Source organism: Oncorhynchus nerka, unplaced genomic scaffold (assembly GCF_034236695.1).
Source record: "Oncorhynchus nerka isolate Pitt River unplaced genomic scaffold, Oner_Uvic_2.0 unplaced_scaffold_1265, whole genome shotgun sequence".
Taxonomy (NCBI): domain Eukaryota; kingdom Metazoa; phylum Chordata; class Actinopteri; order Salmoniformes; family Salmonidae; genus Oncorhynchus; species Oncorhynchus nerka.
The window spans coordinates 67,851-92,052 of NW_027040079.1; the positions used below are offsets into that span (position 1 = coordinate 67,851).

Genomic DNA, 24,202 nt, shown 5'->3' on the forward strand with positions numbered 1-24,202 from the left:
ATAGGAGAGACTTTAGACCAGTTAAAAGCATTGATCTTAGTGTGTCCCTATAGGAGAGACTTTAGACCAGTTAAAAGCATTGATCTTAGTGTGTCCCTATAGGAGAGAGAGTTTAGACCAGTTAAAAGCATTGATCTTAGTGTGTCCCTATAGGAGACTTTAGACCAGTTAAAAGCATTGATCTTAGTGTGTCCCTATAGGAGAGAGAGTTTAGACCAGTTAAAAGCATTGATCTTAGTGTGTCCCTATAGGAGAGACTTTAGACCAGTTAAAAGCATTGATCTTAGTGTGTCCCTATAGGAGAGAGGAGTTTAGACCAGTTAAAAGCATTGATCTTAGTGTGTCCCTATAGGAGAGAGGAGTTTCAGTTGGTTGGACAACATGCATACAGACAGGACATAAGATTGTGTATCACAGAGAGCACTTCCCAGACAGTCTTCTACCTTTTATTTGCGGTCGATAGTTGATTTGCTGCTAAGAAACCACTACTGAAGGACACCAATAAGAAGAGACTTGCCTGGTCAAGAAACACGAGCAATGGACATTAGACCGATGGAAATCTGTCCTTTGGTCTGATGAGTACAAATTTGAGATGTTTGGTTCCAACCGCTGTGCGTTTGTGAGAAGCAGAGTAGGTGTACGGATGATCTCTTCCGTGTATGGGTCCTGCGTCAGACGGCCTCCACAATCACCCGACCTCAACCCAATTCAGATGGTTTGGGATGAGTTGGAGCGCAGAGTGAAGGAAAAACAAGTGCTCAGCATATGTGGGAACTCCTTCAAGACTGTTGGAAAGGCATTCCAGGTGAAGCTGGTTGAGAGAATGCCAAGAGTGTGCAAAGGGTGGCTACTTTGAAGAATCTAAATGGTAAAATATGCTGGAGTGGTGTAAAATATTGGACTCTGGAGAAGTGGTAACGTGTTGGACTCTGGAGCAGTGGTGTAAAGCTCGCCATTGCCATTGGACTCTGGGTGTAAGCAGTGGTAAATGTGTTCTCTGGAGGGATGAATCACACTTCACCATCTGGCAGTCCGACGGACTAACCTGAGTTTGGCGGATGCCAGGACAATGTTACTTTCCGCAATACATAATGCCAACTGTAAAGTTTGGTGGAGGAATAATGGCTGTTTTTCATGGTTCAGGCCCTTTAGTTCCAACCATGTAGTGTAAATACAGTGGGGCAAAAAAGTATTTAGTCAGCCACCAATTGTGCAAGTTCTCCCACTTAAAAAGATGAGAGAGGCCTGTAATTTTCATCATAGGTACACTTCAACTATGACAGACAAAATTAGAAAAAAAATCCAGAAAATCACATTGTAGGATTTTTAATGAATTTATTTGCAAATTATGGTGGAAAATAAGAGAACTTGCACAAGTTGGTGGCTGACTAAATACTTTTTTGCCCCACTGTATATATTTTTGTGTGTGGAAAGAAAAGCTGACTCAAGAGCAGCCAGCCCGGTATTCGTAGCCAGCCGGGCATTCGTGGCCAGCCGGGCATTCGTAGCCAGCCGGGCATTCGTGGCCAGCCGGGCATTCGGGCATTCGTGGCCAGCCATTCGCCAGCCGGGCATTCGTGCCAGGGACATTGAGTCCGTTTCTGCTGTAACATGGACTGTTGTTCCTTGGTAAGCTTGGTGCTTGACAGACGAGTCTTCGGTTGCCTAGGCAACGCCCCCCTCCCCTTTTTCCTTCTCCAAATGGTTATTACGGTGACCGTGGTCATTTGGCTGACCAATAACCATCATCCAATATTCCATGCCAGTCACAGCCCTAAGTGGTATGACGTGGATTCATAACGACAGCATTACTCAAATCTAAAGTTATTTGTCACATACAACAGAGAAATGCTGAATACAACAGGTGTAGTAGACCTCACAGTGAAATGCTGAATACAACAGGTGTAGGTAGACCTCACAGTGAAATGCTGAATACAACAGGTGTAGTAGACCTCACAGTGAAATGCTGAATACAACAGGTGTAGTAGACCTCACAGTGAAATGCTGAATACAACAGGTGTAGTGGACCTCACAGTGAAATGCTGAATACAACAGGTGTAGTAGACCTCACAGTGAAATGCTGAATACAACAGGTGTAGTAGACCTCACAGTGAAATGCTGAATACAACAGGTGTAGTAGACCTCACAGTGAAATACTGAATACAACAGGTGTAGTAGACCTCACAGTGAAATGCTGAATACAACAGGTGTAGTAGACCTCACAGTGAAATGCTGAATACAACAGGTGTAGTAGACCTCACAGTGAAATACTGAATACAACAGGTGTAGTAGACCTCACAGTGAAATGCTGAATACAACAGGTGTAGTAGACCTTACAGTGAAATGCTGAATACAACAGGTGTAGTAGACCTCACAGTGAAATGCTGAATACAACAGGTGTAGTAGACCTCACAGTGAAATACTGAATACAACAGGTGTAGTAGACCTCACAGTGAAATGCTGAATACAACAGGTGTAGTAGACCTTACAGTGAAATGCTGAATACAACAGGTGTAGTAGACCTTACAGTGAAATGCTGAATACAACAGGTGTAGTAGACCTTAAAAAAGGTAAGAGATCAGAAATGAACTCCCATGTTCCTGGTGGATAAACATCTGGAGCACATACAGTACCTGAAACACCAGCAGTCCAATATGAGACACAGCCAGACTGAGCTTGGTCCCCTCTCGGTCCTTAGCAGGTGGAGCCTGACTAGACATCTCCAACCGAAATCTCCAATAGCTGATAGTCTGAGTCCGTAGTCTGTCCTCTGGGGACACAGGACACATACCAACCCTTTATCATATCATAGTCTGTCCTCTGGGGACACACAGGACACATACCAACCCTTTATCATATCATAGTCTGTCCTCTGGGGACACACAGGACACACACCAACCCTTCATCATATCATAGTCTGGCTCTAATGGAGTCTGTCCTCTGGGGACACACAGGACACATACCAACCCTTTATCATATCATAGTCTGGCGTCTGTCCTCTGGGGACACAGGACACATACCAACACTTTATCATATCATAGTCTGTCCTCTGGGGACACACAGGACACATACCAACCCTTTATCATATCATAGTCTGTCCCCTGGGGACACAGGACACATACCAACCCTTTATCATATCATAGTCTGGTGTCTGTCCTCTGGGGACACACAGGACACATACCAACACTATCATATCATAGTCTGTCCTCTGGGGACACACAGGACACATACCAACCCTTTATCATATCATAGTCTGGCTCTAATGGCGTCTGTCCTCTGGGGACACAGGACACATACCAACCCTTTATCATATCATAGTCTGGTGTCTGTCCTCTGGGGACACAGGACACATACCAACCCTTTATCATATCATAGTCTGTCCTCTGGGGACACAGGACACATACCAACCCTTTATCATATCATAGTCTGTCCTCTGGGGACACAGGACACATACCAACCCTTTATCATATCATAGTCTGTCCTCTGGGGACACAGGACACATACCAACCCTTTATCATATCATAGTCTGTCCTCTGGGGACACACAGGACACATACCAACCCTTTATCATATCATAGTCTGTCCTCTGGGGACACACAGGACACATACCAACCCTTTATCATATCATAGTCTGGCTCTAATGGCGTCTGTCCTCTGGGGACACAGGACACATACCAACCCTTTATCATATCATAGTCTGTCCTCTGGGGACACAGGACACATACCAACCCTTTATCATATCATAGTCTGTCCTCTGGGGACACACAGGACACATACCAACCCTTTATCATATCATAGTCTGTCCTCTGGGGACACACAGGACACATACCAACCCTTTATTATATCATAGTCTGTCCTCTGGGGACACAGGACACATACCAACCCTTTATCATATCATAGTCTGGCTCTAATGGCGTCTGTCCTCTGGGGACACAGGACACATACCAACACTTTATCATATCATAGTCTGTCCTGTCCTCTGGGGACACAGGACACATACCAACCCTTTATCATATCATAGTCTGTCCTCTGGGGACACAGGACACATACCAACCCTTTATCATATCATAGTCTGTCCTCTGGGGACACAGGACACATACCAACCCTTTATCATATCATAGTCTGGCTCTGTCCTCTGGGGACACAGGACACATACCAACACTTTATCATATCATAGTCTGGCTCTGTCCTCTGGGGACACAGGACACATACCAACCCTTTATCATATCATAGTCTGTCCTCTGGGGACACACAGGACACATACCAACCCTTTATCATATCATAGTCTGTCCCCTGGGGACACAGGACACATACCAACCCTTTATCATATCATAGTCTGGTGTCTGTCCTCTGGGGACACACAGGACACATACCAACCCTTTATCATATCATAGTCTGTCCTCTGGGGACACACAGGACACATACCAACCCTTTATCATATCATAGTCTCTCCTCTGGGGACACAGGACACATACCAACACTATCATATCATAGTCTGTCCTCTGGGGACACACAGGACACATACCAACCCTTTATCATATCATAGTCTGTCCTCTGGGGACACAGGACACATACCAACCCTTTATCATATCATACTCTGTCCTCTGGGGACACAGGACACATACCAACACTATCATATCATAGTCTGTCCTCTGGGGACACACAGGACACATACCAACCCTTTATCATATCATAGTCTGTGTCTGTCCCTGGGGACACAGGACACATACCAACCCTTTATCATATCATAGTCTGTCCTCTGGGGACACAGGACACATACCAACCCTTTATCATATCATAGTCTGTCCTCTGGGGACACAGGACACATACCAACCCTTTATCATATCATAGTCTGTCCTCTGGGGACACAGGACACATACCAACCCTTTATCATATCATAGTCTGTCCTCTGGGGACACAGGACACATACCAACACTATCATATCATAGTCTGTCCTCTGGGGACACACAGGACACATACCAACCCTTTATCATATCATAGTCTGGTGTCTGTCCTCTGGGGACACACAGGACACATACCAACCCTTTATCATATCATAGTCTGTCCTCTGGGGACACAGGACACATACCAACCCTTTATCATATCATAGTCTGTCCTCTGGGGACACAGGACACATACCAACCCTTTATCATATCATAGTCTGTCCTCTGGGGACACAGGACACATACCAACCCTTTATCATATCATAGTCTGTCCTCTGGGGACACACAGGACACATACCAACCCTTTATCATATCATAGTCTGTCCTCTGGGGACACAGGACACATACCAACCCTTTATCATATCATAGTCTGTCCTCTGGGGACACACAGGACACATACCAACCCTTTATCATATCATAGTCTGTCCTCTGGGGACACAGGACACATACCAACCCTTTATCTTATCATAGTCTGTCCTCTGGGGACACACAGGACACATACCAACCCTTTATCATATCATAGTCTGTCGTCTGTCCTCTGGGGACACAGGACACATACCAACCCTTTATCATATCATAGTCTGTCCTCTGGGGACACAGGACACATACCAACCCTTTATCATATCATAGTCTGTCCTCTGGGGACACAGGACACATACCAACCCTTTATCATATCATAGTCTGGCTCTAATGGCGTCTGTCCTCTGGGGACACAGGACACATACCAACCCTAACTAACCCTAACCCATACCAACCCTAACTAACCCTAACCCATACCACCCCTAACTAACCCTAACCCATACCACCCCTAACTAACCCTAACCCATACCAACCCTAACTAACCCTAACCCATACCAACCCTAACTAACCCTAACCCATACCACCCCTAACTAACCCTAACCCATACCACCCCTAACTAACCCTAACCCATACCAACCCTAACTAACCCTAACCCATACCACCTAACTAACCCTAACCCATAACCCTAACCCATACCACCCTAACTAACCCTAACCCATACCAACCCTAACTAACCCTAACCCATACCACCCCTAACTAACCCTAACCCATACCACCCCTAACTAACCCTAACCCATACCAACCCTAACTAACCCTAACCCATACCACCCTAACTAACCCCCATAACCCATACCACCCACTAACTAACCCCTAACCCATACCACCCCTAACTAACCCTAACCCATACCACCCCTAACCCATACCACCCTAACTAACCCTAACCCATACCACCCCTAACTAACCCTAACCCATACCAACCCTAACTAACCCTAACCCATACCAACCCTAACCCTAACCCATACCACCCCTAACTAACCCTAACCACCCCTAACTAACCCTAACCCATAACCCCTAACTAACCCTAACTAACCATAACCCACCCCCCTAACTAACCCTAACCCATACCAACCCTAACTAACCCTAACCCATACCAACCCTAACTAACCCTAACCCATACCACCCTAACTAACCCTAACCCATACCACCCCTAACTAACCCTAACCCATACCACCCCTAACCCATAACCCTAACCCCTAACCCATACCACCCCTAACTAACCCTAACCCATACCACCCCTAACTAACCCTAACCCATACCACCCTAACTAACCCTAACCCATACCAACCTAACTAACCCTAACCCATACCAACCCTAACTAACCCTAACCCATACCACCCAACCCATACCACCCCTAACTAACCCTAACCCATACCACCCCTAACTAACCCTAACCCATACCACCCCTAACCCTAACCCACCAACCCTAACCCCTAACCCATACCACCCCTAACTAACCCTAACCCATACCACCCCTAACTAACCCTAACCCATACCAACCCTAACTAACCCTAACCCATACCACCCTAACTAACCCTAACCCATACCACCTAACTAACCCTAACCCATACCACCTAACCCTAACCCATACCACCCCTAACTAACCCATAACCCATAACTAACCCTAACCCATACCCTAACTAACCCTAACCCATACCAACCCTAACTAACCCTAACCCATACCAACCCTAACCTAACTAACCCTAACCCATACCACCCCTAACCCATAACCCTAACCCAACCCATACCACCCTAACTAACCCTAACCCATACCACCCATAACTAACCCTAACCCATACCAACCCTAACTAACCCTAACCCATACCAACCCTAACTAACCCTAACCCATACCAACCTAACTAACCCTAACCCATACCACCCCTAACTAACCCTAACCCATACCACCCTAACTAACCCTAACCCATAACCCCCAACCAACCCTAACCCATACCACCCCTAACCCCTAACCCATACCACCCTAACCCCTAACCCATACCACTAACTAACCCAACCCATACCACCCCTAACTAACCCTAACCCATACCACCCCTAACTAACCTAACCCATACCACCCTAACCCTAACCCATACCACCCTAACTAACCCTAACCCATACCACCCCTAACTAACCCTAACCCATACCAACCCTAACTAACCTAACCCATACCACCTAACTAACCCTAACCCATACCACCCTAACTAACCCTAACCCATACCACCCCTAACTAACCCTAACCCATACCAACCCTAACTAACCCTAACCCATACCAACCCTAACTAACCCTAACCCATACCAACCCTAACTAACCCTAACCCATACCACCCCTAACTAACCCTAACCCATACCACCCCTAACTAACCCTAACCCATACCACCCCTAACTAACCCTAACCCATACCAACCCTAACTAACCCTAACCCATACCACCCCTAACTAACCCTAACCCATACCAACCCTAACTAACCCATACCATATCATAGTCTGTCCTCTGGGGACCCATACCACCCCGTTAGCATTTTAACATCACGTTGGACAGTTTCCACTGTTCCTTCTGTACAAATGTCATAATGTTAAATTAAACTAATAGACTAATAGAATCCATTAAACTAATAGAATCCACTAAACTAATAGAATCCATTCAACTAATAGAATCCATTAAACTAATAGAATCCATTAAACTAATAGAATCCATTCAACTAATAGAATCCACTAAACTAATAGAATCCATTCAACTAATAGAATCCACTAAACTAATAGAATCCATTCAACTAATAGAATCCACTAAACTAATAGAATCCACTAAACTAATAGAATCCATTAAACTAATAGAATCCACTAAACTAATAGAATCCACTAAACTAATAGAATCCACTAAACTAATAGAATCCACTAAACTAATAGAATCCATTAAACTAATAGAATCCATTAAACTAATAGAATCCACTAAACTAATAGAATCCACTAAACTAATAGAATCCACTAAACTAATAGAATCCACTATATACAACTAATAGAATCCACTAAACTAATAGAATCCATTCAACTAATAGAATCCACTAAACTAATAGAATATATTAAACTAATAGAATCCACTAAACTAATAGAATCCACTAAACTAATAGAATATATTAAACTAATAGAATCCACTAAACTAATAGAATCCACTAAACTAATAGAATCCACTAAACTAATAGAATCCACTAAACTAATAGAATCCATTCAACTAATAGAATCCATTCAACTAATAGAATCCATTCAACTAATAGAATCCATTCAACTAATAGAATCCATTCAACTAATAGAATCCACTAAACTAATAGAATCCATTCAACTAATAGAATCCATTCAACTAATAGAATCCATTCAACTAATAGAATCCATTCAACTAATAGAATCCACTAAACTAATAGAATCCACTAAACTAATAGAATCCACTAAACTAATAGAATCCACTAAACTAATAGAATCCATTCAACTAATAGAATCCACTAAACTAATAGAATCCATTCAACTAATAGAATCCACTAAACTAATAGAATCCATTCAACTAATAGAATCCACTAAACTAATAGAATCCACTAAACTAATAGAATCCACTAAACTAATAGAATCCACTAAACTAATAGAATCCATTCAACTAATAGAATCCATTCAACTAATAGAATCCATTCAACTAATAGAATCCATTAAACTAATAGAATCCACTAAACTAATAGAATCCATTAAACTAATAGAATCCATTAAACTAATAGAATCCACTAAACTAATAGAATCCACTAAACTAATAGAATCCATTCAACTAATAGAATCCATTCAACTAATAGAATCCATTAAACTAATAGAATCCACTAAACTAATAGAATCCACTAAACTAATAGAATCCACTAAACTAATAGAATCCATTCAACTAATAGAATCCATTCAACTAATAGAATCCATTCAACTAATAGAATCCATTCAACTAATAGAATCCATTCAACTAATAGAATCCACTAAACTAATAGAATCCATTAAACTAATAGAATCCATTAAACTAATAGAATCCATTCAACTAATAGAATCCATTCAACTAATAGAATCCACTAAACTAATAGAATCCACTAAACTAATAGAATCCATTCAACTAATAGAATCCATTCAACTAATAGAATCCATTAAACTAATAGAATCCATTAAACTAATAGAATCCACTAAACTAATAGAATCCATTCAACTAATAGAATCCACTAAACTAATAGAATCCATTAAACTAATAGAATCCATTAAACTAATAGAATCCAAAACTAATAGAATCCATTAAACTAATAGAATCCATTAAACTAATAGAATCCATTCAACTAATAGAATCCATTCAACTAATAGAATCCACTAAACTAATAGAATCCATTAAACTAATAGAATCCACTAAACTAATAGAATCCATTCAACTAATAGAATCCATTAAACTAATAGAATCCATTCAACTAATAGAATCCATTAAACTAATAGAATCCATTCAACTAATAGAATCCATTCAACTAATAGAATCCATTCAAACTAATAGAATCCATAAACTAATAGAATCCATTAAACTAATAGAATCCATTAAACTAATAGAATCCATTAAACTAATAGAATCCATTAAACTAATAGAATCCATTAAACTAATAGAATCCATTCAACTAATAGAATCCATTCAACTAATAGAATCCATAAACTAATAGAATCCACAAACTAATAGAATCCACTAAACTAATAGAATCCATTAAACTAATAGAATCCATTAAACTAATAGAATCCATTAAACTAATAGAATCCATTAAACTAATAGAATCCATTAAACTAATAGAATCCATTCAACTAATAGAATCCATTCAACTAATAGAATCCACTAAACTAATAGAATCCACTAAACTAATAGAATCCACTAAACTAATAGAATCCATTAAACTAATAGAATCCATTCAACTAATAGAATCCATTCAACTAATAGAATCCATTAAACTAATAGAATCCATTAAACTAATAGAATCCATTAAACTAATAGAATCCATAAACTAATAGAATCCACTAAACTAATAGAATCCATTCAACTAATAGAATCCATTAACTAATAGAATCCAAAACTAATAGAATCCATTAAACTAATAGAATCCATTAAACTAATAGAATCCATTCAACTAATAGAATCCATTAAACTAATAGAATCCATTCAACTAATAGAATCCATTCAACTAATAGAATCCACTAAACTAATAGAATCCATTAAACTAATAGAATCCACTAAACTAATAGAATCCACTAAACTAATAGAATCCATTCAACTAATAGAATCCATTCAACTAATAGAATCCATTAAACTAATAGAATCCACTAAACTAATAGAATCCATTCAACTAATAGAATCCATTCATAGAATCCATTCAACTAATAGAATCCATTCAACTAATAGAATCCATTCAACTAATAGAATCCATTAAACTAATAGAATCCATTAAACTAATAGAATCCACTAAACTAATAGAATCCATTCAACTAATAGAATCCATTCAACTAATAGAATCCACTAAACTAATAGAATCCATTCATAGAATCCATTCAACTAATAGAATCCATTAAACTAATAGAATCCACTAAACTAATAGAATCCACTAAACTAATAGAATCCACTAAACTAATAGAATCCATTAAACTAATAGAATCCACTAAACTAATAGAATCCATTAAACTAATAGAATCCATTAAACTAATAGAATCCACTAAACTAATAGAATCCATTAAACTAATAGAATCCACTAAACTAATAGAATCCATTAAACTAATAGAATCCACTAAACTAATAGAATCCATTAAACTAATAGAATCCACTAAACTAATAGAATCCACTAAACTAATAGAATCCATTCAACTAATAGAATCCACTAAACTAATAGAATCCACTAAACTAATAGAATCCACTAAACTAATAGAATCCATTCAACTAATAGAATCCACTAAACTAATAGAATCCATTAAACTAATAGAATCCACTAAACTAATAGAATCCATTAAACTAATAGAATCCACTAAACTAATAGAATCCATTAAACTAATAGAATCCACTAAACTAATAGAATCCATTCAACTAATAGAATCCATTAAACTAATAGAATCCATTAAACTAATAGAATCCACTAAACTAATAGAATCCACTAAACTAATAGAATCCATTAATAGAATCCATTCAACTAATAGAATCCATTCAACTAATAGAATCCATTCAACTAATAGAATCCATTAAACTAATAGAATCCACTAAACTAATAGAATCCACTAAACTAATAGAATCCACTAAACTAATAGAATCCATTAAACTAATAGAATCCATTCAACTAATAGAATCCATTCAACTAATAGAATCCACTAAACTAATAGAATCCATTAAACTAATAGAATCCACTAAACTAATAGAATCCATAAACTAATAGAATCCATTAAACTAATAGAATCCATTAAACTAATAGAATCCATTCAACTAATAGAATCCACTAAACTAATAGAATCCATAAACTAATAGAATCCACTAAACTAATAGAATCCAATAGAATCCACTAAACTAATAGAATCCACTAAACTAATAGAATCCACTAAACTAATAGAATCCATTAAACTAATAGAATCCATTCAACTAATAGAATCCATTCATAGAATCCATTCAACTAATAGAATCCACTAAACTAATAGAATCCATTCAACTAATAGAATCCATTCAACTAATAGAATCCATTCAACTAATAGAATCCACTAAACTAATAGAATCCATTCATAGAATCCATTCAACTAATAGAATCCACTAAACTAATAGAATCCATTCAACTAATAGAATCCATTCAACTAATAGAATCCATTCAACTAATAGAATCCATTCAACTAATAGAATCCATTCAACTAATAGAATCCATTCATAGAATCCATTCAACTAATAGAATCCACTAAACTAATAGAATCCATGAACATAATGCTTGCTTAACCAATATATTGCCCTCCGCCTGCCCACCAACACACGAGAGACTTTGAGTTACTAAATCTGCTGAGTGGAAATAGTTTCCTGTTTCCTGTATGTCGGCCTGAATTAGGCACTTCCATCCTTCCTGCTCTGATCTGGGCTGGCTGGTCTCCTGAGGGACAGTGGTTGGTTTGGGGGGTGGAGAGGGGCCCGGTTTGGTAGGATAGACACAGAGGGTGGAGGGGATAGAGGGGGTTGGTAGGGCAGACACAGAGGGAAGAGGGGGTAGAGGGGGTTGGTCGGGCAGACACAAAGGGTAGAGGGGTAGGTCGGGCAGACACAGAGGGAAGAGGGGGTAGAGGGGTTGGTCGGGCAGAGAGGGTAGAGGGGGTAGAGGGGGTTGGTAGGACAGACACAGAGGGTAGAGGGGGTAGGGGGGTTGGTAGGACAGACATAGAGGGTTGGGGTTGGTAGGACAGACGCAGAGGGAAGAGGGGGTAGAGGGGGTTGGTAGGGCAGACACAGAGGGTAGAGGGGGTTGGTAGGACAGACACAGAGGGTAGAGGGGGTTGGTAGGGCAGACACAGAGGGAAGAGAGGGTAGAGGGGGTTGGTAGGGCAGACACAGAGGGCAGAGGAGGTAGAGGGGGGTTGGTAGGACAGACACAGAGGGAAGAGGGGGTTGGTAGGGCAGATAGAGAGGGAGTAAAAGGGGGCATGGAAGACTAGGGGTAGGGTCATCTGATCCTAGATCTGTGGTTAGGGACAACGTCTACACCCAGGGAAGACTAGGGGTCATCTGATCCTAGATCTGTGGTTAGGGACACCGTCTACACCCAGGGAAGACTAGTGGTAGGGTCATCTGATCCTAGATCTGTGGTTAGGGACAACGTCTACACCCAGGGAAAACTAAAGCGTAGGACTGGTGCCCATCTCTGGGAGGAGAGGCTGGGAGAGAGAGCAGAGGAGGGAGGGATGAGAGGGAGGAAGTGGTCCTGGCATACACCCAAGGAATGGATGAGTCATCTCAGCTGGAATTCTGGGAAAGGAAGGACAGGGACAGTCTTGTTCCATCAGTCCCACAATAGTTTTACATGGAAGGCTGGAAGGCAGGGGGCGCTTTATGGATTACCATCTCTAACCATCTGTGTGGGGACAGGGACAGAGACAGGGACAGGGACAGAGACAGAGACGGGGACAGAGACAGGGACAGAGACGGGGACAGAGACAAGGACAGGGACAGAGACGGGGACAGGGACAGGGACAGGGACAGAGACAGGGACAGAGACAGGGACAGGGACAGGGACAGGGACAGAGACAGGGACAGGGACAGGAACAGAGACAGGGACAGGGACAGAGACAAGGACGGGAACAGAGACAAGGACGGGAACAGAGACAAGGACGGGAACAGAGACAGGGACAGGGACAGAGACAGGGACAGGGTCGGGGACAGGGACGGGGACAGAGACAGGGACGGGGACAGAGACAAGGACAGGGACAGAGATGGGGACAGGGACAGAGACGGGGACAGGGACGGGGACAGGGACGGGAACAGAGACAGGGACAGAGATGGGGACGGGGACAGGGACAGAGACAGGGACAGAGAGAGACGGGGACAGAGACGGGGACAGAGACGTTGCCTGTCAGATTAACATCAACACTGCTCTGACGCTGGCTGGATGCTAGACACTACAGTACTGCATTACATAAGACTGGGCCTTGGCTACTGATGTACATCAAGCTTAATCTACAGCAGCTAAATCACCATCTAACTTCTCATCTTTCTGATGTAATCTGTCATGTGCCTTTTTACTGAGGAATGGCTTCTGTCAGGTCAGTCTACCGTTAACCTGTTAGTACTCTAGGGGCAGTATTTCATTTTTGGATAAAAAGACGTGCCCGTTTTAAGCGCAATATTTTGTCACGAAAAGATGCTCGAATATGCTTGGAATTGATAGTTTTGGAAAGAAGAGACTCTTACGTTTCCAGAACTGCAAAGATTTTCACTGTGAGTCCCTTAGAACAAATGCTTCGGGCAAAACCAAGATGTATGACCGACCAGGAAATGAACAGGATTTTTGAGGCTACGTTTTCCATGATCGCCTTATATGGCAGTGAATGCGACAGGAATCAACGGACACTTTATCTTGTTTCCCCAAGGTCTCTGCAGCATTGTGACGTATTTGTAGGCATATCATTGGAAGATTGACCATAAGAGACTACAATTGCCAAGTGTCCCGCTTGGTGTCTGCGTGGCATTTGGTGCGCAAAAGTCAGCTCCCAGTATTTTTCCATCCGAATCACAGAAGAATGCAGGCTTCCAGCAACGGCATTTCAATGAAGAGATATATGACAAAACACCTTCAGGATTGATTGAAACAACGTTTTCCATGTTTCAGTCGATATTATGGAGTTAATTCGGAAAAAAGTTCGACGTGTAGGTGACTGAATTTTCGGTTAGTTTCGGTAGCCAAATGCATAGTAACAAAAGGGAACGATGTGTCCTACACAAGAATCTTTCAGGAAAAACTGGACATCTGCTATGTAACTGAGAGTCTCCTCATTGAAACATCTGAAGTTCTTCAAAGGTAAATTATTTTATTTGATTCTTTGGCTGGTTTTTGTGAATATGTTGCGTGCTAAATGCTAACGCTAAATGCTAAGCTAGCTATCACCACTCTTACACAAATTATTGATTTTCTCTGGTTCTAAAGCATATTTTGAAAATCTGAGACGACAGGATTGTTAAGAAAAGGATAAGCTTGAGAGCAGGCATATTTATTTCATTTCATTTGCGATTTTTAGAAATCGCTAACGTTGCGTTATGGTAATGAGCTTGAGGCTGTAGTAACGATACCGCATGCGGGATGGGGCGGACTATGAGGTTAAACACACATGTGAAGTTTTAAAAAGATCTATGAGGTTAAAGGCCTGATTGGTGGAGTGCTGCAGAGATGGTTGTCCTTCTGGAAGGTTCTCCTATCTCCACAGACGAACTCTGGAGCTCTGTCAGAGTGACTATCGGGTCTTGGCCACCCCCCTGACCAAGGCCCTTCTCCCCCGATTGCTTAGTTTGGCCGGGCGGCCAGTTCGGGTCTTGGCCACCCCCCTGACCAAGGCCCTTCTCCCCCGATTGCTTAGTTTGGCCGGGCGGCCAGTTCGAGGCAGAATCTTAGTGGTTACAAACGTTTCAATTATAAGGCCACTGTGTTCTTGGAGACCTTTCCCCAGATCTGTACCTCGACACAGTCCTTGCAAACATTTCTAAAAACCTGTTTTTGCTTTGACATTATGGGGTATTGTGTATAGATATGAGAAAATTATCATTTTGAATCCATTTTAGAATAAGGCTGTAACGTAACAAAATGTGGATTAAAGTCAAGGGTTCTGAATATTCTCCAAAGGCACGGTACACCCCCCCCCCAAAATGATTGGTTACTGATTAGTATGGTACACCCCCTCCAAAATGATTGGTTACTGATTAGTATGGTACACCCCCCCCCAATGATTGGTTACTGATTAGTATGGTACACCCCCAAAATAATTGGTTACTGATTAGTATGGTACACCCCCCAAAATGATTGGTTACTGATTAGTATGGTACACCCCCAAAAAAAATAATTGGTTACTGATTAGTATGGTACACCCCCAAAATGATTGGTTACTGATTAGTATGGTACACCCCCCAAAAAAAATAATTGGTTACTGATTAGTATGGTACACCCCCAAAATGATTGGTTACTGATTAGTATGGTACACCCCCAAAAAAATAATTGGTTACTGATTAGTATGGTACACCCCCAAAAAAATAATTGGTTACTGATTAGTATGGTACACCCCCCCAAAATGATTGGTTACTGATTAGTATGGTACACCCCCCAAAATGATTGGTTACTGATTAGTATGGTACACCCCCCAAAATGATTGGTTACTGATTAGTATGGTACACCCCCCCCCCAAAAAATTGGTTACTGATTGGTTACTGATTTGGTTACTGATTAGTATGGTACACCCCCAAAATGATTGGTTACTGATTAGTATGGTACACCCCCAAAATAATTGGTTACTGATTAGTATGGTACACCCCCCCAAAATGATTGGTTACTGATTAGTATGGTACACCCCCCCCCCAAAATGATTGGTTACTGATTAGTATGGTACACCCCCCCCCCCCCAAAATAATTGGTTACTGATTAGTATGGTACACCCCCAAAATAATTGGTTACTGATTAGTATGGTACACCCCCCAAAATAATTGGTTACTGATTAGTATGGTACACCCCCCCCCCCCAAAATAATTGGTTACTGATTAGTATGGTACACCCCCCAAAAATAATTGGTTACTGATTAGTATGGTACACCCCAAAATGATTGGTTACTGATTAGTATGGTACACCCCCCCAAAATGATTGGTTACTGATTAGTATGGTACACCCCCCCCCCAAAATGATTGGTTACTGATTAGTATGGTACACCCCCCAAAATGATTGGTTACTGATTAGTATGGTACACCCCCAAAATGATTGGTTACTGATTAGTATTAGTAAAATGATTGGTTACACCCCCCCAAAATGATTGGTTACTGATTAGTATGGTACACCCCCCCAAAATGATTGGTTACTGATTAGTATGGTACACCCCCAAAATGATTGGTTACTGATTAGTATGGTACACCCCCAAAATGATTGGTTACTGATTAGTATGGTACACCCCCCCAAAATGATTGGTTACTGATTAGTATGGTACACCCCCAAAATGATTGGTTACTGATTAGTATGGTACACCCCCCAAAATGATTGGTTACTGATTAGTATGGTACACCACAGCCAACATTGTAGATAGCCAAAATAATTGGTTACTGATTAGTATGGTACACCCCCCAAAATTATTGGTTACTGATTAGTATGGTACACCCCACCCCCCAAAATAATTGGTTACTGATTAGTATGGTACACCCCCCAAAATGATTGGTTACTGATTAGTATGGTACACCACACACACAACACAGCCAACATTGTAGATAGCAGCATTGTGACGCCTGTAGGCCTGTTAGCTCAGAGAAACACAACACAGCCAACGTTGTAGATAGCAGCATTGCATGGCTCAGAGAAACACAACACAGCCAACATTGTAGATAGCAGCATTGTGACGCCGTATTGTAGCTCAGAGCCAACGTTGTAGCATTGTGACGCCGTAGGCCTCAGAGAAACACAACACAGCCAACAGATAGCAGCATTGTGAGGCCTGTAGCTCAGAGAAACACAACACAGCCAACATTGTAGATAGCAGCATTGTGACGCCGTAGGCCTGTAGCTCAGAGAAACACAACACAGCCAACGTTGTAGATAGCAGCATTGTGAGGCCTGTAGCTCAGAGAAACACAACACAGCCAACGTCAGAGAAACACAACACAGCCAACGTTGTAAATAGCAGCATTGTGAGGCCTGTAGCTCTGAGAAACACAACACAGCCAACATTGTAGATAGCAGCATTGTGAGGCCTGTAGCTCAGAGAAACACAACACAGCCAACGTTGTAAATAGCAGCATTGTGACGCCGTAGGCCTGTAGCTCCGAGAAACACAACACAGCCAACGTTGTAGATAGCAGCATTGTGACGCCGTAGGCCTGTAGCTCCGAGAAACACGAGGCGAAACACGAGGCGAAACACGAGGCGAAACACGAGGCGAAACACGACAACCCAATCTAAATAAACACGTCTCCATTAAAGCCAAACGTCATCTGGTAGCCTGTCGATAGGACCACCGCGTAGACATCGCAATTTCAGAACCGCGGACAGCGATCGGTAGTCGACACTTTGTATGTGACCCAAACTCCAACTTTGCAGGAGGGTCCAGAGAAAGGTAGAGTGACTCACACGTGCTTGTGGTGGTACTCTGTGATCTTGTCCATCAGAGCGTCCTGGTTAGGGATGTACTTGTTGTGAAGAAGGTGCTGAAAACTCTGGACCTCGTCAAAGTCCCCGATCTCAGCTGTGGAGAGAAGAGAGGAGAGATCGAGAAAGAGGGAAAGATAGGAGAGAGTAGAAGAGAGAGAGGAGAGATGAGATGGAGGAGAAGAGAGAGAGGAGAGGAGAGACGAGAGGGAGGAGAAGAGAGAGGAGACGAGAGGGAGGAGAAGAGAGAGGAGAGACAAGAGGGAGGAGAAGAGAGAGAGGAGAGACGAGAGAGAGGAGAGACAAGAGGGAGGAGAAGAGAGAGAGGAGAGACAAGAGAGAGGAGAAGAGAGAGAGGAGAGACAAGAGGGAGGAGAAGAGAGAGAGGAGAGACGAGAGGGAGGAGAGAGACGAGAGGGAGGAGAGAGACGAGAGGGAGGAGAGAGACGAGAGAGACGAGAAACGAGAGGAAGGAGGTGCGAGAGGGAGGAGGTGCGAGAGGGAAGAGAGACGAGAGGGAGGAGAGACGAGAGGGAGGAGAGACGAGAGGGAGGAGAGACGAGAGACGAGAGAGAGGAGAGACGAGAGAGAGGAGAGAGACGAGAGAGAGGAGAGACGAGAGGGAGGAGAGAGAGGAGAGAGACGAGAGAGAGGAGAGAGACGAGAGAGAGGAGAGACGAGAGAGAGGAGAAAGGGGAGAGGAGTGTTACTGAATAACCAAGAGGAGAGTTCAATCCACACAGACGTCACCCCACTAGAGCCTGAACTGGCAGCTTTTCCCTCTCAGCTATTCAGCTACAGTCTCTCCAGATCACCCCACTAGAGCCTGAACTAGCAGCTTTTCCCTCTCAGGTATTCAGCTACAGTCTCTCCTGATTACCCCACTAGAGCCTGAACTAGCAGCTTTTCCCTCTCAGGTATTCAGCTACAGTCTCTCCTGATTACCCCACTAGAGCCTGAACTAGCAGCTTTTCCCTCTCAGCTATTCAGCTACAGTCTCTCCTGATTACCCCACTAGAGCCTGAACTAGCAGCTTTTCCCTCTCAGCTATTCAGCTACAGTCTCTCCTGATTACCCCACTAGAGCCTGAACTAGCAGCTTTTCCCTCTCAGGTATTCAGCTACAGTCTCTCCAGATTACCCCACTAGAGCCTGAACTAGCAGCTTTTCCCTCTCAGGTATTCAGCTAGTCTCTCCAGATTACCCCACTAGAGCCTGAACTAGCAGCTTTTCCCTCTCAGGTATTCAGCTACAGTCTCTCCAGATTACCCCACTAGAGCCTGAACTGGCAGCTTTTCCCTCTCAGATATTCAGCTTCAGTCTCTCCAGATTACCCCACTAGAGCCTGAACTGGCAGCTTTTCCCTCTCAGGTATTCAGCTACAGTCTCTCCAGATTACCCCACTAGAGCCTGAACTAGCAGCTTTTCCCTCTAAGGTATTCAGCTAGTCTCTCCAGATCACCCCACTAGAGCCTGAACTGGCAGCTTTTCCCACTCAGGTATTCAGCTACAGTCTCTCGTGATTACCCCACTAGAGCCTGAACTGGCAGCTTTTCCCTCTCAGGTATTCAGCTACAGTCTCTCCAGATTACCCCACTAGAGCCTGAACTAGCAGCTTTTCCCTCTCAGGTATTCAGCTACAGTCTCTCCTGATTACCCCACTAGAGCCTGAACTGGCAGCTTTTCCCTCTCAGATATTCAGCTTCAGTCTCTCCAGATTACCCCACTAGAGCCTGAACTGGCAGCTTTTCCCTCTCAGGTATTCAGCTACAGTCTCTCCAGATTACCCCACTAGAGCCTGAACTAGCAGCTTTTCCCTCTAAGGTATTCAGCTAGTCTCTCCAGATCACCCCACTAGAGCCTGAACTGGCAGCTTTTCCCACTCAGGTATTCAGCTACAGTCTCTCCTGATTACCCCACTAGAGCCTGAACTGGCAGCTTTTCCCTCTCAGGTATTCAGCTACAGTCTCTCCAGATTACCCCACTAGAGCCTGAACTAGCAGCTTTTCCCTCTCAGGTATTCAGCTACAGTCTCTCCTGATTACCCCACTAGAGCCTGAACTGGCAGCTTTTCCCTCTCAGGTATTCAGCTAGTCTCTCCAGATTACCCCACTAGAGCCTGAACTGGCAGCTTTTCCCCACTCTCAGGTATTCAGCTACAGTCTCTCCAGATTACCCCACTAGAGCCTGAACTGGCAGCTTTTCCCTCTCAGGTATTCAGCTAGTCTCTCCAGATTACCCCACTAGAGCCTGAACTAGCAGCTTTTCCCTCTCAGGTATTCAGCTAGTCTCTCCAGATTACCCCACTAGAGCCTGAACTGGCAGCTTTTCCCTCTCAGGTATTCAGCTACTCTCCAGATCAGTCTCTCCAGATTACCCCACTAGAGCCTGAACTGGCAGCTTTTCCCTCTCAGGTATTCAGCTACAGTCTCTCCAGATCCAGATTACCCCACTAGAGCCTGAACTGGCAGCTTTTCCCTCTCAGGTATTCAGCTACAGTCTCTCCAGATTACCCCACTAGAGCCTGAACTGGCAGCTTTTCCCTCTCAGGTATTCAGCTACAGTCTCTCCTGATTACCCCACTAGAGCCTGAACTGGCAGCTTTTCCCTCTCAGGTATTCAGCTAGTCTCTCCAGATTACCCCACTAGAGCCTGAACTGGCAGCTTTTCCCTCTCAGGTATTCAGCTACAGTCTCTCCAGATTACCCCACTAGAGCCTGAACTGGCAGCTTTTCCCTCTCAGGTATTCAGCTACAGTCTCTCCTGATTACCCCAATAGAGCCTGAACTAGCAGCTTTTCCCTCTCAGGTATTCAGCTACAGTCTCTCCAGATTACCCCACTAGAGCCTGAACTGGCAGCTTTTCCCTCTCAGGTATTCAGCTACAGTCTCTCCAGATTACCCCACTAGAGCCTGAACTGGCAGCTTTTCCCTCTCAGGTATTCAGCTACAGTCTCTCCAGATTACCCCACTAGAGCCTGAACTAGCAGCTTTTCCCTCTCAGGTATTCAGCTAGTCTCTCCAGATTACCCCACTAGAGCCTGAACTGGCAGCTTTTCCCTCTCAGGTATTCAGCTACAGTCTCTCCAGATTACCCCACTAGAGCCTGAACTGGCAGCTTTTCCCTCTCAGGTATTCAGCTACAGTCTCTCCAGATTACCCCACTAGAGCCTGAACAGCTTTTCCCTCTCAGGTATTCAGCTACAGCTTCCAGATTACCCCACTCAGCCTGAACTAGCAGCTATTTCCTCTCAGGTATTCAGCAGTCTCTCCAGATTACCCCACTAGAGCCTGAACTGGCAGCTTTTCCCTCTCAGGTATTCAGCTAGTCTCTCCAGATTACCCCACTAGAGCCTGAACTGGCAGCTTTTCCCTCTCAGGTATTCAGCTACAGTCTCTCCAGATTACCCCACTAGAGCCTGAACTGAGCTTTTCCCTCTCACAGCTACAGTCTCTCCAGATTACCCCAGAGCCTGAACTGGCAGCCCTCTCAGCTACATTCAGCTACAGTCTCTCCAGATTACCCCACTAGAGCCTGAACTGGCAGCTTTTCCCTCTCAGGTATTCAGCTACAGTCTCTCCAGATTACCCCACTAGAGCCTGAACTGGCAGCTTTTCCCTCTCAGGTATTCAGCTACAGTCTCTCCAGATTACCCCACTAGAGCCTGAACTGGCAGCTTTTCCCTCTCAGGTATTCAGCTAGTCTCTCCAGATTACCCCACTAGAGCCTGAACTGGCAGCTTTTCCCTCTCAGGTATTCAGCTACAGTCTCTCCAGATTACCCCACTAGAGCCTGAACTGGCAGCTTTTCCCTCTCAGGTATTCAGCTACAGTCTCTCCAGATTACCCCACTAGAGCCTGAACTGGCAGCTTTTCCCTCTCAGGTATTCAGCTACAGTCTCTCCAGATTACCCCACTAGAGCCTGAACTGGCAGCTTTTCCTTTTCCCTCTCAGGTATTCACTAGAGTCTGGCAGCTTTTCCCTCTCAGGTATTCAGCTAGTCTCTCCAGATTACCCCACTAGAGCCTGAACTGGCAGCTTTTCCCTCTCAGGTATTCAGCTACAGTCTCTCCAGATTACCCCACTAGAGCCTGAACTAGCAGCTTTTCCTCCTCAGGTATTCAGCTAGTCTCTCCAGATCACTCTGGCAGCAGGTATTCAGCTACAGTCTCTCCAGATTACCCCACTAGAGCCTGAACTGGCAGCTTTTCCCTCTCAGGTATTCAGCTACAGTCTCTCCAGATTACCCCACTAGAGCCTGAACTGGCAGCTTTTCCCTCTCAGGTATTCAGCTACAGTCTCTCCAGATTACCCCACTAGAGCCTGAACTGGCAGCTTTTCCCTCTCAGGTATTCAGCTACAGTCTCTCCTGATTACCCCACTAGAGCCTGAACTGGCAGCTTTTCCCTCTCAGGTATTCAGCTAGTCTCTCCAGATTACCCCACTAGAGCCTGAACTAGAGCTTTTCCCTCTCAGGTATTCAGCTGATTACCCCACTAGAGCCTGAACTAGCAGCTTTTCCCTCTCAGGTATTCAGCTAGTCTCTCCAGATTACCCCACTAGAGCCTGAACTGGCAGCTTTTCCCTCTCAGGTATTCAGCTACAGTCTCTCCAGATTACCCCACTAGAGCCTGAACTGGCAGCTTTTCCCTCTCAGGTATTCAGCTACAGTCTCTCCAGATTACCCCACTAGAGCCTGAACTGGCAGCTTTTCCCTCTCAGGTATTCAGCTACAGTCTCTCCAGATTACCCCACTAGAGCCTGAACTGGCAGCTTTTCCCAGCTAGTCTCCAGGTATTCAGAGCCTGAACTGTCTCCCTCCAGGTATTCACCCCACTAGAGCCTGAACTGGCAGCTTTTCCTCTCAGGTATTCAGCTACAGTCTCTCCAGATTACCCCACTAGAGCCTGAACTGGCAGCTTTTCCCTCTCAGGTATTCAGCTACAGTCTCTCCAGATTACCCCACTAGAGCCTGAACTGGCAGCTTTTCCCTCTCAGGTATTCAGCTACAGTCTCTACAGATTACCCCACTAGAGCCTGAACTAGCAGCTTTTCCCTCTCAGGTATTCAGCTACAGTCTCTCCAGATTACCCCACTAGAGCCTGAACTGGCAGCTTTTCCCTCTCAGGTATTCAGCTTCAGTCTCTCCAGATTACCCCACTAGAGCCTGAACTGGCAGCTTTTCCCTCTCAGGTATTCAGCTACAGTCTCTCCAGATTACCCCACTAGAGCCTGAACTAGCAGCTTTTCCCTCTCAGGTATTCAGCTAGTCTCTCCAGATCACCCCACTAGAGCCTGAACTGGCAGCTTTTCCCACTCAGGTATTCAGCTAGTCTCTCCAGATTACCCCACTAGAGCCTGAACTGGCAGCTTTTCCCTCTCGGGTATTCAGCTACAGTCTCTCCTGATTACCCCACTAGAGCCTGAAATAGCAGCTTTTCCCTCTCAGGTATTCAGCTAGTCTCTCCAGATCACCCCACTAGAGCCTGAACTGGCAGCTTTTCCCTCTCAGGTATTCAGCTACAGTCTCTCCAGATTACCCCACTAGAGCCTGAACTAGCAGCTTTTCCCTCTCAGGTATTCAGCTACAGTCTCTCCTGATTACCCCACTAGAGCCTGAACTGGCAGCTTTTCCCTCTCAGGTATTCAGCTAGTCTCTCCAGATTACCCCACTAGAGCCTGAACTGGCAGCTTTTCCCTCTCAGGTATTCAGCTAGTCTCTCCAGATTACCCCACTAGAGCCTGAACTAGCAGCTTTTCCCTCTCAGGTATTCAGCTACAGTCTCTCCAGATTACCCCACTAGAGCCTGAACTGGCAGCTTTTCCCTCTCAGGTATTCAGATACAGTCTCTCCAGATTACCCCACTAGAGCCTAAACTGGCAGCTTTTCCCTCTCAGGTATTCAGCTACAGTCTCTCCAGATTACCCCACTAGAGCCTGAACTGGCAGCTTTTCCCTCTCAGGTATTCAGCTACAGTCTCTCCAGATCACCCCACTAGAGCCTGAACTGGCAGCTTTTCCCTCTCAGGTATTCAGCTACAGTCTCTC

The 24,202-nt window shown here is 43.9% G+C and overlaps 1 pseudogene; it reads right to left on the reverse strand.

Moving 5' to 3' along the window:
- Positions 1 to 24,202, reverse strand: part of LOC135569009 (FERM, ARHGEF and pleckstrin domain-containing protein 1-like) — a 96,891-nt pseudogene that overhangs the window by 51,079 nt on the left and 21,610 nt on the right.